At 41.9% G+C, this 15696-nt stretch overlaps 1 protein-coding gene across 1 annotated transcript in view; it reads left to right on the top strand.

The window, feature by feature from the left end:
* Positions 1-4892, top strand: part of UBE3D (ubiquitin protein ligase E3D) — a 164325-nt gene extending 159433 nt beyond the window's left edge. Inside the window, exon 11 of the transcript XR_006014115.1 lies at positions 169-4892. The gene's annotated coding sequence lies outside the window, so the exon portion shown is untranslated. The remainder of the gene's footprint in view (positions 1-168) is intronic.
* The last annotated feature ends 10804 nt before the right edge of the window (positions 4893-15696 follow it).

Raw genomic sequence — 15696 nt, 5'->3', positions numbered from 1 at the left:
TGCTCAAAACTTTGAAAAGACAAAATTACAGTATGACGACATACAGTTTGAAGATTGAGAGCCACATACTGTCTGCTCTATAGCAAACTGACAAGATCCACATAGGAAAACTATGAGAAAAGTAAAGAAGACATCTTTTTATGTAACTCAAACTTCTCATTTTCACAGCCATGGAGCAACTCAGAAGTGGGCTGCATGAGGATATACTTGTTGGCTCATTACCATAGACCGTGGAGCTGCAAGTGCATCTATAGCCTCGAAAAAAGAAGCTTTGATCTCAGTGTTACTGCAGAAACCAGAGAGGTGAGAGATGCAAAGTGTCTTTCTGCCTCTTCTCTTCTTGTGTGTCCTGGTTCTGGCATGGTGAGAATTGTGTGTGGACATTGGTACAAACCTGAATGGTGCAAGTTGGAGTGACTCTGACAGTCAGGCTAATAGAATAACAAGGCATGGCAGTGTTTCTCTTTTGCATGGGGCCAGGGCGCAACCCATTCTAGTTATCCCTTCTTCATAATGTTTCCTGGCCAGGAGGAAGCCCTTGGGTAAGGAACTAAATACTCCAAAAGGCCTCTCTGTAAAAATGACGAAATGCAATTTGAATTCTAGAACCTTGGCCAGGAGTAACTTTTCATTAAACAGCCACAATGACTGTAATTATGGTTAGATAAAATTAATAAATAATATAAATGCTCTCTAGGATGTACAAAATTATTAATGGCTAAAGCATAAACTGGAACTAAATTTGGATGCTTTATTTGAGGATATAGTAAAAGACTAATAAATCCTGCAGGCAGATTAGTTGGAAAAAGCCAATAAAAATTATTTAACTAACCAGCCAGCCCACTTGCTATTTGGTTTGACAGATTCAATTTATTTTCTCCCTTTAAACTCATTTTTTCTCTCTTTATTGCAACAGTTTCTTGGGTTTTGGAAACAACTGAGATAGAGTGTAAAGCTGTGCTTGTATTTCTCCCAGGGTCTATTAGAGGTTGGGGAGAGTGAGCCCAGACTTTAAGGCTAGATATAATAAACTGAGCAGCTGAACAGTTTATGTGTGATCTAGAGGCAGAGAAGTTGAAGTGACAGAGGGCGCAAGCCCAGATCCATGTTCTCAAAACATCATATTTCAATGTTCTTACATTTGTCTTCCCATTCACACAATGAGAATATGGAGAGGGAGAGATTAAATAAATGTTTGTGAGTACAATCTGAGAGTGCCAAACACTAAATTATTTTAGTCCTCTAAGAAGCTATGACATGGGTCACAGGAGAGACTATTTACAGTCTGTTGGCCAATTTCAACACTGTCACCAAATGATCACTCCTCACGGTTAAGGAGAAGGTCTTCTCTTCTGATTGTGAAATGCCATTTAAATGTGTCTGAGTTACCTTAACAGCCACCAAGGTCCCCACTGCTTCACGAACATGTCTCCTTTTTGAGAAACTCACCTCCTTTACAGCTGACATTTCACTTCTACCTACTCACCTTGTGAGGGAACAAATTTGCTGGCGAAAACCAAAGTTAATCTGCAGTGCTCTTAGTTTGTGGGACTGAAGGAGTTAAAGTTGCAGGTGAGTAGGAATAACTACCTGTCCTAGAAAAACCATGCATGCTTGTAAATCAAAGCAACCTCGGGGTGGGGGCAGCGGTTTGGAGCTGAGAATCACTGCAACTGACCCTGAGGTCAGCAGCTGCAGTGTTAGGCTGGGGTTTGGCTGGTCCACCAGCCTCAGAAACTGGCACCCAGCATCCACTCCTGGAGTGGAAAAAATGTCCAAGTCCTTCACAACTGCAAGTCTTCCCATGCCTTCAGCATCAGAATGCCAAGTGGGAAATTAGTGTTCCTGACAGAGTGGGTGAGACAGACTACTGAAATCATGATGATCCCTCTAAAATTAGTAACCAAGGATCTGTCTTTACCACTTTCAAATGGTTTTTAGAAGGTGCATGGTCATGCACTTTGATAAAAAATTAAGGTGAAAACAATTACATTTTACTTTCTCTGTCTAAATTTACTGTTAATTAAGATGTCTGGCAAATTTAATTTCTGTGAGGCATGAAAGAACATGCATCAGATTTCTCTTTTCACTGGCCTAGGAGCAGCCTTCATACCAAGGTGATCTTCTTTGCTGCTCCTCAGAGGGGCTGATAGGGTAGATGGAAAGAGTGTCCTGAAACACCACCACTGCTCTGTCTGGAAAAGGCTGAGATGAGTGACTCTGTGAGATGTCACAAAAGGCAAGAGAAGCTTCAGGGGGCTTTATAATTGCTTTGGTTGTGGTCACTTTAATCTTTCTTGTATCTATGTATCTTGTATCTATCTTGTATGTGTGATTTGTGTGAGGGAGAAAGTGACAAAGATAATATGGGTATGGAGAAAGTGGGAACAGGGCATAGTTATCTCAGTTTCTTCCACTGTGTAAAATCAAAGATTATGATTACTGTATTGCAAAAGGAGTGAAGTTGAGATAACTTAGTACACAGTGAGTTAATAATATGAAAGAAGACTTTGAAATAATAGCAGATATGTTTGTAGAAGAAACTGTGTGGTGGAAAGGGCAGTGTCATATAATGCTGCATACATCCTACCATAATAGAAGGAGGGAGTCATTCTTCTGATTCACAGAACCAATTAAATAGATTTTTTGCCCATGAAAAATAAACAAAGACAGCCTCTGGGGATGATATCTTTATGGTTATCAATAACCTCCAAGCAGGCTGGTGTCTGAAAGGACAGACCTTGCTCATTGCAGAGATACTTCAAGAAGTGGAGTCCATTGATGGAGGTGTGATGGGGAAAGGAGAGAGACACGGGCGTTAGACAAATCTCTGTGGTTACAGAAGGCACAAAATTGTATCCACTTAGCACCAGGGTGGCCCCAGTCACTGCTCTCTAATGGTATTTGCACATCAGGTATTATCAGCAAAACACTCCTCCAAGCGTAGCTCTACCTGCTGCACCTCAGCCAGTTGTGACCATTCCTGTTTCCTACGAGTATCAAGATGTCTCCTCCACTTACTGTTAAAATTGCAAGTGGCTGAACCCCAGTTTGACTGTGCTTTCTTAAATGTGCCTATGTTTTGACAGCTTAGGCAGTACTGTGTCAATGCTCATAGGTGTGTCATACTCCCACTAACACCTCTCTACCACAATCCTGGTGTCCTGCTTGTATCACCTCTTATCATACAGTCCAGGAGTTCTCCAGACAGCTATGTTACTCCCACTGATGGTTGTTTACCATGCAATAACCCAGTAATTTGATGAACAATCAGTTAAAAAGGCAGGACAGAAACCCAGTTCTGTGCAGGATATATGACAGCTGAGAATTACGCTACAGCAGTGAAATCCAGTGCTGTTTGCTCCACGTGAATTCTAAATTGCGGAGCAGTATTGTGTTAGGAGATTCAGCTCTCTGCAACTATACTATTTTGGGGGAGGGGAAAGTCCTATTGCATTTGACATTATAATGTACTCTGCCTTTAAGAATAAGAGAGATAAAAATGTACACGACACATAAATGCAAATATTTTAATGCCTTTCATGCCCACACCCATATCCAGCCAGTTCTGTACATGGGTGCTAAAACAGAACTGGATCAGATCAGGATATGATGGTCTGTTCCTCACCCCAAAAAGTCCCTGGAAATTTTGGCTCCCTATATTTATGTAGGAAGATCCTGGCTGCAGCTTGGGGGTACAATAGACACAATATGGTTTTGTTGTTTTTAGAAATGTCTTTACAAGTAAATCCATAGTAGGGCTGTGCAATGTGTCAAGTACTACTGTGTGAAACCATGGATCAAATTTTTAGTAGCTGCCTGGGTAATGCTGACCTTTTTGAACAGAAAAACACCCCTGGTGTCCAGCCACTTGTGGTCTGTATTTAAAAAAACTCCCCTTGCTCTAGCCTAAAGCACAAATATTAAAGAATAAAGAACACAAACTCCTGTTTATTTTATTAGAGCCACTGACATAGTGAAGACCTTGAGACTGTTAATGATGTAAAATTAGATACTAGAGAAATTAGATGGAACCAATTAAAAATAGTATAGGTGAGATGAAGCTCAAGGATTTTGGGTCCAAGCCACTGACCAGTTGGACTCTTCCCTACCATGTGTCATCTCTGACTACTGCAACAGTATAATACTGGCTGTCCACGTAAATTGGACTAAAAAAGGGCCAAACTCTATGTCAAGTAAATCTATGCAGCTGAGCAAGCATGAAGTCCAGCTTGTTGAAGAGAATTGGATTAGAAAGAGATTCTGGAGCAGCAGATTTTGGAGAGCCTATGCTGGAAAGAAGCATCTGGGGTGCCAGCTGTGGCTGGGTCATGGAGAGGCCAGAGACATAGATCCCAGAATGAAAAATCCATGCCCAGAAGCCCTAGTATGTATTGCTGCACTGAGAAAAAGTGAAATACTCAGTGAAGGAAGAAACTCAAACATGAAGATGAAACAGCTGTGCACAGCAATCTGGTATGGACAACATTAAACAACAGACTGGGGAAGAAGGGTAATCCTGTGTTTTGGAAGAGGTGGCCTCAGTCTGCTGTTGTTGCAGCAAACTTTGTGACCATTTGGGCTTTCATACCATCAGAAGAGCTTCTGACCAAATTGGAGCTTATAAAAACTTCCGTGTTAATTGCATAGCCTTTCTCTAATGACAGCTACTTTTGATCTATTAATTAACCCAATCTTACTCTAACAAGACACTGCTATTATGGAATCATAGAATTGTTAAGGGTGGAAAAGACCTCTATGTTTATCAAGTCCAACTGCCTGCCAACCCAGCACCACCACCATATTCACCATTAAGCCATGCCCTCAAGTGCCATATCCACCCTTTTTTTGAATGCTTCCAGGCATGATGACCTCACCACTATGCTGAGAAGTCTGTTCCAATGCTTTTCAACCCTTTCCATGAAAAATTTTTCCCTAATATCCAGTCTAAACCTCCTCCAGTGAAATTTGAGACCACTTCTTCAGGTTCTGTCACCTGGGAGAAGGTACCACATGCTGTTGATTCTGTAAGAAATTCTTCTAATACCTTATATCTCAGAGAAATACAGGTGGAAAATATCTCTATGGTTACTGTTATTACATTTTTAATCCTAGCAGAGTTTTCACTCTGTGTTATGTCAGCTACTCTGAGCTGTCACCATGGACTGATGTGAGACATAGGTCACCCTGAGAGTTTAGTGAGAAGGGACACTCTCTGTGAACACTGATGCGTGTTTTAGCTGAGAACACTGCTCTGGCAGACCTGTGCCATTTCTGTCACCCAGGCAAGGCAGTGGAGGTGTCCTCTGTCTGTGCATGGCATTGTATCCTAACAGCTATGTTGGCTTTTCCACGGCATTCAATAAAGACTGAAAGTGTTCCCAGTGCGAATTTTCCCAGTCAAGCTCTGAATGGTCTCCCCAGCTATGTGCTCTCTAGTTGTTGGCTTGGGTGGTCAGTGTCAATCCAAGCACGGACAAAGAAATTCACATCAGCCCAACTGGATAGTGGTCAGCATTCCCCATTGTGCTTGTGTGGCTTGGGAAACAGCTTCAGGTAAGTTAAGTGGATGCTCCATAGCTTTTGTCCTTCTATTTTGCTTCCATCCTTGAGAACAGAGAAAAGGACTAGAGACAGTGAGATGGTACAAAGGAAAATTAAGCAAAAGAAATTTTGTTTTGACTCTCTTGACCGACTTTGCTGTACTCTGCAAGAGGAAAAATGCATTTTGCTACAAATTTTGGATTCTGGATTGGAGAATATTTTCAATATTTTTTTCAATAAGAGGAAAAGAGGAAGGTCATTTCTCCACATGTTTTCAATCAACTCATTTCCTGTCCTTAAAAATCATGAAATGAGAGAGGTGACCTGAAGATTAACAGGATTAAGTCAGGCAAAATCAACTTGGGCTCTGGTGTGGGCTTCTGCATGAGGTGATTGTAACAGTTTTTTCAGAATTATCTGCCTGTTAAATGCAGAATCATTTATAAAAGTGAAAAAAGTCTCACTGAATATTGTTCTGTCAAAAGAAAAATCCTCCTACATCATTCATTGAAGATTTATTTATACGCAGTTGCTTTTCTGACAATGAAGGAACCAGATGGAGACATGAAATAGCTCAAATAGAGCTGCTTTCAAAGTTACAGATGATCTGTGGACCAGCCACCTTCATAATACTTTCTTTGGATGCTCATACCTCTGACTGGATGCTGCTTTGAACAAATTAATGTTTGTCCCACATCTAACCCTTATTCCCTAGCAAAAAAAAAAAAAAAATCCAGTCAGGAAATGGTAATAGAAGTAGTTACAGGGTTACTGCTGTCGCTCAGCTCTTCATAGGGTCAAGTTCAAAGAATTTGTTTGCCTAATTTAAAGAAAATTGTATTTAAACCTATGAAAAACTCTCAAGAAGAGCAAGTTAGAATACAGTCACTTGAACAATCAGATTCAAAAGATCAGTATTCCTAAGAGCTGAAATCAGCAAATGCTATAGAAACCTTAATGCTTCATCATCCAACACATTAAAAAAAAATGATAATATTAATGGAGGCTTCATCACTTACCATGTTTCATTAGTCAAAACACTAATTTTTCTTGTGTCCAGAACAATAATTACTTTAGCACTGTTTCCATTTCTCATGATAACAGTACAGAGCCAAATAACCTAGCTAGCTGCTGCTGCTGCACTATCCCAGAGCCAGTGGCTATAACAGCCCAGGTGGAGCTCATTGAAGGGAACCACTAATTAAGCTGCCTGGTAAGTGCTAATTGAACTTCAGTTTTGCTGCCTCAGCTTTTTGCTTGTAGGCGTGTGAATGTGAAAGTTTCATTTTCATCCTGGATTGCTCAGGTAATGAATAGCATGTGAATGAATAGCAGTGGTATTAAAACACCTCATTATTTCATTTACATGAATTGTGAGTATCTCCTTCCCTGGAGATATTCTAAAGCTGTTCGGACAGAATGACAAGTAGCATGCTCTAGGGGATCCTGCTTGAGCAGGGAGGTTGGACTAGATGACCTCCAGTGATCCCTTCTAACCTTACCCATTCTGTGATTCTGGGAAAGGGGATTTCTTTCAGCTTCCAGTAATTTAATTTTTTTTTTAGAGTATATTTTTGTGTTAAAGATACTGGCAGACTTTTCACACTTTTGGAACCATCATCATTTTTAGAGCATATGCATAAAAAGTTTACATTGTATTTGGCAACTTTTCATTTCCCAGTGCCTTTGTCCACATACCTATTTTAAGCCAGGTCAATAGGGAGCAGGTTTTAGGATGAGTCTGGAGCAAGATGAATATGTGTCTTAGGCTGTTGCAGTGGGGATTCTTGCAACACGTGTATCAGACAGCAAGGCCCGTGGAAAAGAATATATGGACCAATTCTTGGTAGATATTTTCAGAGATGTTTATTTTTCCAGCCGCCTGGTCGACGACTTGGCCGAGAACTGAACAATCACGGGATCCGAGGGTCCTTCCCGGGCAGGGGAACACGAAACAACCAATGGGGAACGAGGCTGAGCAGGGAGTAGGGAAACCCCATAGGCCCTGCCTCTAGCCCGGGGCCCCTCTCCCAGGACCACATGGCAGAGGGGAGGAACCCCAACATTAGGCATCACGGTGCATCACCTAACTTACTTTGCTACTGGTCCTTGTAGCAAAAGATGAGCAGTTACCTAAAACTGCAATTCAGGGAATTCAAGAGGGATGAGAACAAACCCTCAGGCTTAGCTGATTGCCTGTTTTTGGAAAATGAACACAGGATCCGTACTGCTTTGAAGAGTCTGTCCACACTGAAAGGTAATTTAACTGGCTTTTGGAGAAGTTAACAGTAGGGTGAGTAAACATGAGAACATTTTGTATGTGAGATCTCAGTGTATAATTCATGATAGGTTTTGATACTGCACACTTCTAGAGTGCAGTGGGAAAACACGTACCTATGATAGAAATGGCATGCTGAGAAATAAGGAGGTATTCTGGTCAGCAGTATGATTCGAAAGTGATTCCTCCACTCCAGGTGGGAGTTTTTTGTGAGAGAAGAAATAAATCCTAATCAACAGCTCACTGAAATAAATGATGTCAGTCTCTGTGAAACAAACAGTCTATTATGGAAAGATGGATTTAAACTATGAAAATTATTTCTTTGATTTATTCCTTTTTTTCTTTTCCTTTTTTTTTTTTCCCTCCCTCAGAAACCTTATACAATCTTCAGGTTGCAAGGCACTGATTATTCTGGGAAAAGAATATTTTCCTTGGGTCTGGATCACACTGTGCTCATCAAGATCATTAGTTTGTACTAATTAGTTTGCCAGTGGATGCAACTGGCATCCTTTCTCTGTTCTCCCTCTCCAAATCCCTGAAACAGGATTCCTCTTCTCTGCTGTTGTTTTGTTCCTGGGGAATTGTTTTGTGCTGAGCTTCATTCTGGCGAGAGATAAAACCTCCTCCTCATCCCGAACCCGAACTGCTACCCAGGGTGGCCAAGGGATCCTCACCCCTGGAAGCCAGACCCTCTTGCAAAACGCATATGGATTTTTGTAGAGGCAAGTGGCACAGAACTATCCTAAAATCAGTCCCTTGTGACATGTTTTTGAAAAATCCTTCTCTATGTATCCTAAAAAGTTTTCTGTGTGCTACACAAAATGTAGACACCCCATCAAAAATGCTGCACTGCAAATGAGGATATTTTTCACATTACATTTTGTATATTTAAGTCATCTAAGAAATTTCTATGTTTTCTAAAACAAACAACACTGTCTCTATAACTTAACAGGATCTAGATATTTTTTTCCTTTCAGTATTGCCATGGCCACTTGTTTTTTGCAGTTTTTTTTATTAACCTCAGTGGGAAATTGGTCTTAAGATATATTTTCTTCCTTCGTGAAAGCAGCAGTAACAAGGGCAAAACCAGAGCTCGTTCTCATAACTGGAAGTCTGGCTGTTTCACTTCCAGTAATATTTCTTTTGCAGAAAATCTTATGCATAAAAATATCTTTTCCCAAGTTTAGCATTCCGACAGTAATTTGAGCAGATAGGTGCTGTTCGCAATTAGTGCCGCATTCCATATTGACTGCTGTGCTGGTGGAATCTTGTGACACCAACTACATTAGTTATGAATCTCTTTCCATGTATAGGCAATCGAGGGGATGTATAACGTCGAGAGAAAAGTGCCTCCTGAGGACTTTGGAATGTTACTGTTGAACTACAGGTATAAAGTGATGAAATAGCTAAAATCCTCACAGGACATCACCCTGACGCATTAGGCAAACAGGAAAGTAGGCTGCTTGTGATGCAGGCAGACAAGACAGAAAGGGGGGAGGAAGAAAAAGCATTCATTTGGAAATTTCCAGCTTCAACCTTCTCTTAGCTGCATTTATGTTTTAAATATACCCCCAGTCATGCTACCTAGGAAAATGTTCATGGCTGAGTGTGCTGCAGTAACAAACAGTTGATCTTTTCAGAATCTTAAGAGGAATATTTGATACTGAAAGGAATATTTGAATATTGTAATTAAAAGCAGTTCCTTTTCTCTTTTACCATTCATGAGTATTCAGCCTTTCCTCTAAGGGACCAGTTCAGTAAAAGGTGTGGATAACTTGTGCACTGCATTGCAGAAGCTTCCAATAGAAAGGGCTTGAGGTTTCTTTCATCATTTTCTCATCAGACACACACAATGAATTCAATCTGCAGTTTTGCATTAAACAAAGGTGGAACAAGGTGTTTCCTTTATATTCACAGTCTTTCAAAGGATAGTGTCAGAATGGAGAGGGCACTGTCAGAAACACTGTGATTTCTGCCTGGCTATTCCTCTTACTCAGATATGACCCCCTGAGTGCTTTTGTAAGGGGCAGCCTCCATTCCCTCTTCTCTGCTCTCCTGCCTCCAGCACTGTGTGGGCTTCCCACTACTAGCAACTGAAGTATGCACAAGGGTGGGACAAACCAGGTGCAAAAGTACTACTGATAGCATGACTTCAGGGAAGCAAAGCAAGCACTGTAATCACTGCACATGTTCATACCCCTTTGGCACTAAGGTGTTTTATCATTCCATCTCAGTGGAAACATAAGGAGGCAATTGCCTGAGCCACCACAAAGTTATCAGCAGGGAGCCAGCATTTCCCATGACAACTGCTTGTCTCCTGTGTTTCTATTAGGGAGGGATTTTTGGTGATACTCAACCTGAAAACCGATCTGCTTTAATAAAATGGAAACCATGAGGTGAGGAGGGGAAAAGGGAGGCAAAGAACTATTCCACATTTTCTTGCAATGGTGGGAGGAGAGACGAGCTTGTGGTGAGTAAGTGGCTTCTTTAGGAGAAAAGTTTTGCATGCTAAACTCTGTTTTGTGTCCAGCCTCTTTTATGTGCTTGCATACATTTACAGGATTTTTTACGCTTGCACTCAGCTGCCTTCCTACAGTTGTGTTAAGGCACATGCCACTTAGGCCAGGAGCTGTGCTTTACATCCCCTTGTCTGTGGTTCAGCATAAAGCTGTCATACTGTGTCATGTTCTCTTTCTGCTGTAAGCACATACATCTCTTCCCTTTGCAGAAGGTCTGCCTAATTTTAGTGAGAAAATTGCCCCTGTCAATAGCAGATTTTCTGCACAGTAAGTGCAGCCAGCCTGGATTACCCAGTCTGTAACAACTTAATTATCTCAGCCAGGCAGAAGATCACCTTTACGGAGATGCTTTGGGTAAGCTGGGCAAGTACAGTAGGAGAGGTGCTTGCTCTGAAATTAGAAATAACTTTATGAGCAAATCAGAGTGCATAGTAGACACTGTGTTGGGGAGAATTTGATGTCAATATATCTGATCAGCAGGATGGTAGTAGATCAGCATATGGTCCCACTGAGAACGGGGCCTCTCTCTTTTTCAGAGTATAAATTATGAGAAATACGTCCTCTCCAAAGAGCTCCTAAGAGGATGTCTGAACACTGCAGATCAGCTTTAATGGCAAAAAAGAATGGAAGGGTTTTATGTAAGGCCAGTGAGAGCTCCAGGGAGTGCTCCCTGCTTTTCTGACTCTCTGACCATCACTATTTGAGCAACTTCTATGCCAGTAAATAGAACACACCCCACAGAGAATGGCAGTGATGAGGCTTTCAGTGCAGCAACTGGCATTGCTCTCCAAGTGTCAGGTGGGTTTTACTTGGACCACCTTCTGGGCAATGTTGTCTGTGAAGGCTAATGCAAGAAGGAGAACTGTGAACTAGTTTTGTGCATAAGTGTCTCATACAGATGTGTGTGTGTATGACCATAGACAAGTGTATGTATGCATCGTGTTCAAAAACCAGATGAAAAAACCTGTTTGGAGGATGTAGGTGTGCCATTATGAAACATCTTTGTTCTACTACTGTAATATTAATGAAAGAGCCAGCAGATCTAACTGTTCTCTGCAAAGAGCCCCTACAGCTAACACTGGATCACCATTTAGACCACTTCGCAAGTGATAGTTCGAGTGATCACTCATAATCACTTGAATTTTTCACTTTGAGAAAAAAATTTCAAAAGGTTGTGAGTGTTGAAAACACTGTAGGATTGGCAAATTAACTAGGATCTACTTCGGAACAATTATTTTTTAATAGCACGATCTTTACAACAGTGGAAAATTTGTTCCTTGTTTGATTTATTAAAAATGAGGATTTAAGAACTATTTTTCAAATAGAAAAAGATTAGTGCATTTTTACCACCATCTGTTGATCACATGTTTTGGGAACCAGCATTTATTTTTCCATCCACAAATACCTGAAGGTTTTTACCCCATTCAATTAATTATTTACATTTTATAAAGTAGAAGAAAATATGAATCTGCTGGGACCTACCTACAATCTTTCAAAAGCAGAAGTTAGAAACACAAAAGTTGCCAACCTACGAAACCCGAGTTCCATAGATACTGTATTTGGTAGAAAATAACTGAGGAATGAGGATATTTACTGCAGAAATATGAGAACTGAGTGAAGTGTGAAAACACTGAGTCCATCACATGAAGTCTCCAGGAGTGCAACTGAAGCTTGGGTGACCAGAGCTTTCCAGGGTTTTGCACCTGCACCTGCAGATTATGGAGATACATCCACAGATCTCACAAAAAGGACTGAACAAGTTTTGAGATGGGAAATCTAGATGGAGCATTTCCTCTTCATAAAAAGAATACTGTGTTCAAAACAGCTTCCTAGGTACTGTGCAAAAACATGGGGAAACCATATTCTATAAGAAAACTGGCAGGGTCCAGAAGGTCATCCAAGAGTGGAGGAGGAGAAAGGGCTCTAATGGAGACACAAATTAAGTCAAAGTACTGTGTTGGGCTTGGGTTTCTGAGTCTCTTTGAACAAGGAGGAATGAATGAGAGAATATTGATGGAAGGGCAGGATGCACAGGGTAACCAGGGACACATCAGGGTCCCTTTAATATGGAATTGTGTTAGAAAAGTTGTGGCCAGCAAGACTCAGGCAGTCATGATTCCCTTGCACTCAGCACTGGTGAGGCCACACTATAGATCCTGTGTTAAGTTTTGGGCCCCTCACTACCAGATAGAGTTTGAGGTGCTGGAGCAAGTCCAGAGAAGGGCAACAAAGCTGGTGAAGGGTTTGGAGCAGAAGTCTCATGACAAAAGGCTGATGTGAGCCTTGTTTAGGCTGGAGAAAAGGAGGCCCAGGGGAGACCTTACTGTTTTCTGTAAGTCCCTGAAAGAGGTTGTAGCCAGGTGGGAGTTGATAGTTTTTACCAAGTAACATAATGGCACTGCATTTAATGGTGCTGGCAGCCCGCATGCCAAATAAGATTATAGCTACCTGTTCTGCAAGAGGACAGGATTAACTATCCTGAAAGTACCTCAAGAGCCAGAGAAAGAGCCTGTAGAGCTGGAAAGACTAACACTAATAAAAAGGTGTATTAACAATGAGAGAGAAGTAGGTGACTTTTTTCCTAGTCCAGAAACCACACAGTGCTCAGGTGAAAATTGCTCTTCGCAGTTAAATAGCTTTTAGCTTTTGTTTTACATGTCCTTTGTGTCTATTTTTGCTACAGAGAACATTGCTCAAACAATACAGCAAATGAAGGACATGCCTTTGGATCCTTGGGGAATGACTGAGGTTCCTGAACATGCGTGCCTAGCATTACTTGAGATGCCCTTGCTTTTCTGTCTGACTTCCAGTGGCTGATGCAGAAGGACAGTTGCTTTTCCAGAGGTCTGGTGTCAGACCTGACAGCCTAGCAAGGAGGGCTCAGGTACACTAAAGCACATGAAATGTCATTAGAGGGGCATGTTTAGGCACACTAGTCACTCCTTACCAGTAATATCTCTGTTTTGGAGTTATTACTGAAACACTTCACTCTGTGTTAGCAAGAATAATGACACCTTCTTTCTGTTCCACAGCATGAACAACTATCAGCACCAGGCAGCAACCACTGCCTCCTCACTCCTGCTGCTGGTCTCTGGTGGCAATTCCAGACTGCCAGTGGATGTCAGAGCAGGGTACCCGGCCTCTAGGGTTGCATGATGAGGGGATGTTTTGGTTATGCTGTGTGTTTCCTTTCCTACGCAATACTTGTACCCAAGTTTTATTAAATTATTTGACCTATATGGATTTGTGTTAGACTCTGAATTCCACAGCCTCCCCTGAAAATCCTGAAGGCAGTGAAACCCTCTCCAGATTCACAATCCCCCGGAGAGGACATACAGGGCAGTGCAGAAAGGTGATCATGAGGAATACCCCTGAGCTTTTTCTGCTTCCCACAGGAAAGCCCAGCAGACGCCAATGGATTTGGACTGGCATTTTAAATCATGTTGCTTTCACCATTTTTTAAAGTGTTGTCAGAGATGAAGCCACATAAGCAGGTGTGAGGACCCCCAGCTCCCAGAACAAAGGGTGCTGGAAGGCAGAGGTGGGTGAAAGGCAGCAGAAATGACATTTCATTTCGCAAATGAAAAAAAATAATAACCCAGGTGTCAGCCAGCAGAGCTGAAAAGAAAAGCCAACATAAAACTGCTCAGGAACCTGTATCCATCCTGAAGAACTCTTGCAAGGCCAGTAACTAGCTGTCATTTGGGGCCTGAGGAGACCTGTGTGTGAATGTGCTTCTACTCAATCTCCAGGGTGGAAAATGTAGGTCTTGTTACCATATAACAAGGGCCTGACCCTAGGACAGCCACAGGCAGCCTGACCCAAGCAACCCTTTCTGCTCATCTCCCTCTGGGCTCTTCAAGCCCTCTGCCCCCTGCAGTTTCCTCACAGCCCAGCAGACTCAGAGATGCAAGATGAACTTAGGTGATTTCTGTATTGAATCTCAGCCAAGAGGAACTCCAGGTGGTCTCAGACCAACCTGGCTGGTGGCTGAATGGTTAAAAGTAGGATGTAAAGATAAGACAGTACATTCCTACAAGGACACAGGAGAGTACAATAGTGATACAAGGCTACAAAAAATTTCAAAAAAATTTAAAAGGAGACATTTTGCCAAAATTAAAGACATTTTTTAAAAAGTAACAGCATTCCTTAGTTGTTTCAGTACCTTAGCTGTGATGGGAGGCTCACTAACTTGTTTTATGGCTCACCCTGGGCAAACACCTCTCAGAAAGGCTTTTAGAGAAACAACATTTTTTTTCTCATGTTAAAATGAATAGCAGATACAGAACAGGTGCTCTGGGCAAGTTGTCTCTTCCTTGTGTACAGTGAAACAGCCCCCCCAGCTTTGCCTTCCTGCAGGTGTGCCAATCCTCCCTTGTGACAATGCTCTGCAGCACTATGCGGTGCTAGGGCTGGGCATCATCTTATTTAGCTCTTAAAGGATTTTAATATACATTTTGTTGTGTGTTTGAATGAACCAATTTCTGAGTTAAGTCCTTTTAAACCAAGTTCACTACAAATTTCATTAATTAAATGCATTTTTTCATAATACAACCAAAATTATCCTTCTCTTAATATGGAGTAGTTAAAGCACAGTAGTTATGAGTGATAAAACTGGGATAGAGAATGTTTGAATTAGTTGGCATGTGTGATGTTAGCTCTGGAGAAAATTTGACAGGCTGATTGTCTGTATCTGAAGAAACCATATGAACACCCAGGATGCTTTACAAGTGGGGTTGCACACAGTGGGCAGGAGCAGAAAGGTGACTCTGGGTGGTCAGCAGAACATGTCCTTGTACTCTCCTACAAACACCACCTCATCACTGATGATGGTGCATCAGCCCCAGGTGCAGCAATTGTTTGTCTGTGATGTGCTGACAGCAACCATTCCATCACAGGAGGAGCAAGGAGAGCCGTGGAGACTGGGACTGCCATTTTCTCCTGCTGCAAACCAGCAGCCAGGCCCCAGGCACTGAAGCCCTGCTTCTTCCATTGATGTGACACAGCCAGAGCAGCAAAGGAGCTGTTTGACATGGCACAGCTTCACAAAGGGCTCATTCTCCCAATCCACCCCATTACCAGCTTGGGAATCAAAGGATTTTGCTCTCCCCAGCAGCTGAGCAGGCAAGGTTTACACACAGCTTTCCCTTACCATTGTGTTTTAATCTCTGCTGCAGCAAAGTCCCCAAACAGGTCCTGAGCTAGCTACTGTGCCTTATTCCCAGGGCTGTTCATTCCTGCCACCATTCACTCTGATGGTCCCAGCACAAAGAAACAGAAATTACTAGAAACCTTTGCATAAAATCCAGTGCCATCAGGAGCTTTCTATGTGTTCTAGAAAAACCCAGGTTGGTA

Source organism: Corvus kubaryi, unplaced genomic scaffold (assembly GCF_017639235.1).
Source record: "Corvus kubaryi isolate FWS band 111438036 unplaced genomic scaffold, C.kubaryi_AGA036_p1.0 split3-73, whole genome shotgun sequence".
Lineage (NCBI taxonomy): Eukaryota > Metazoa > Chordata > Aves > Passeriformes > Corvidae > Corvus > Corvus kubaryi.
Note: the sequence above shows the minus strand (reverse complement) of the source record. Positions and strands in the feature narration are given on the sequence as shown.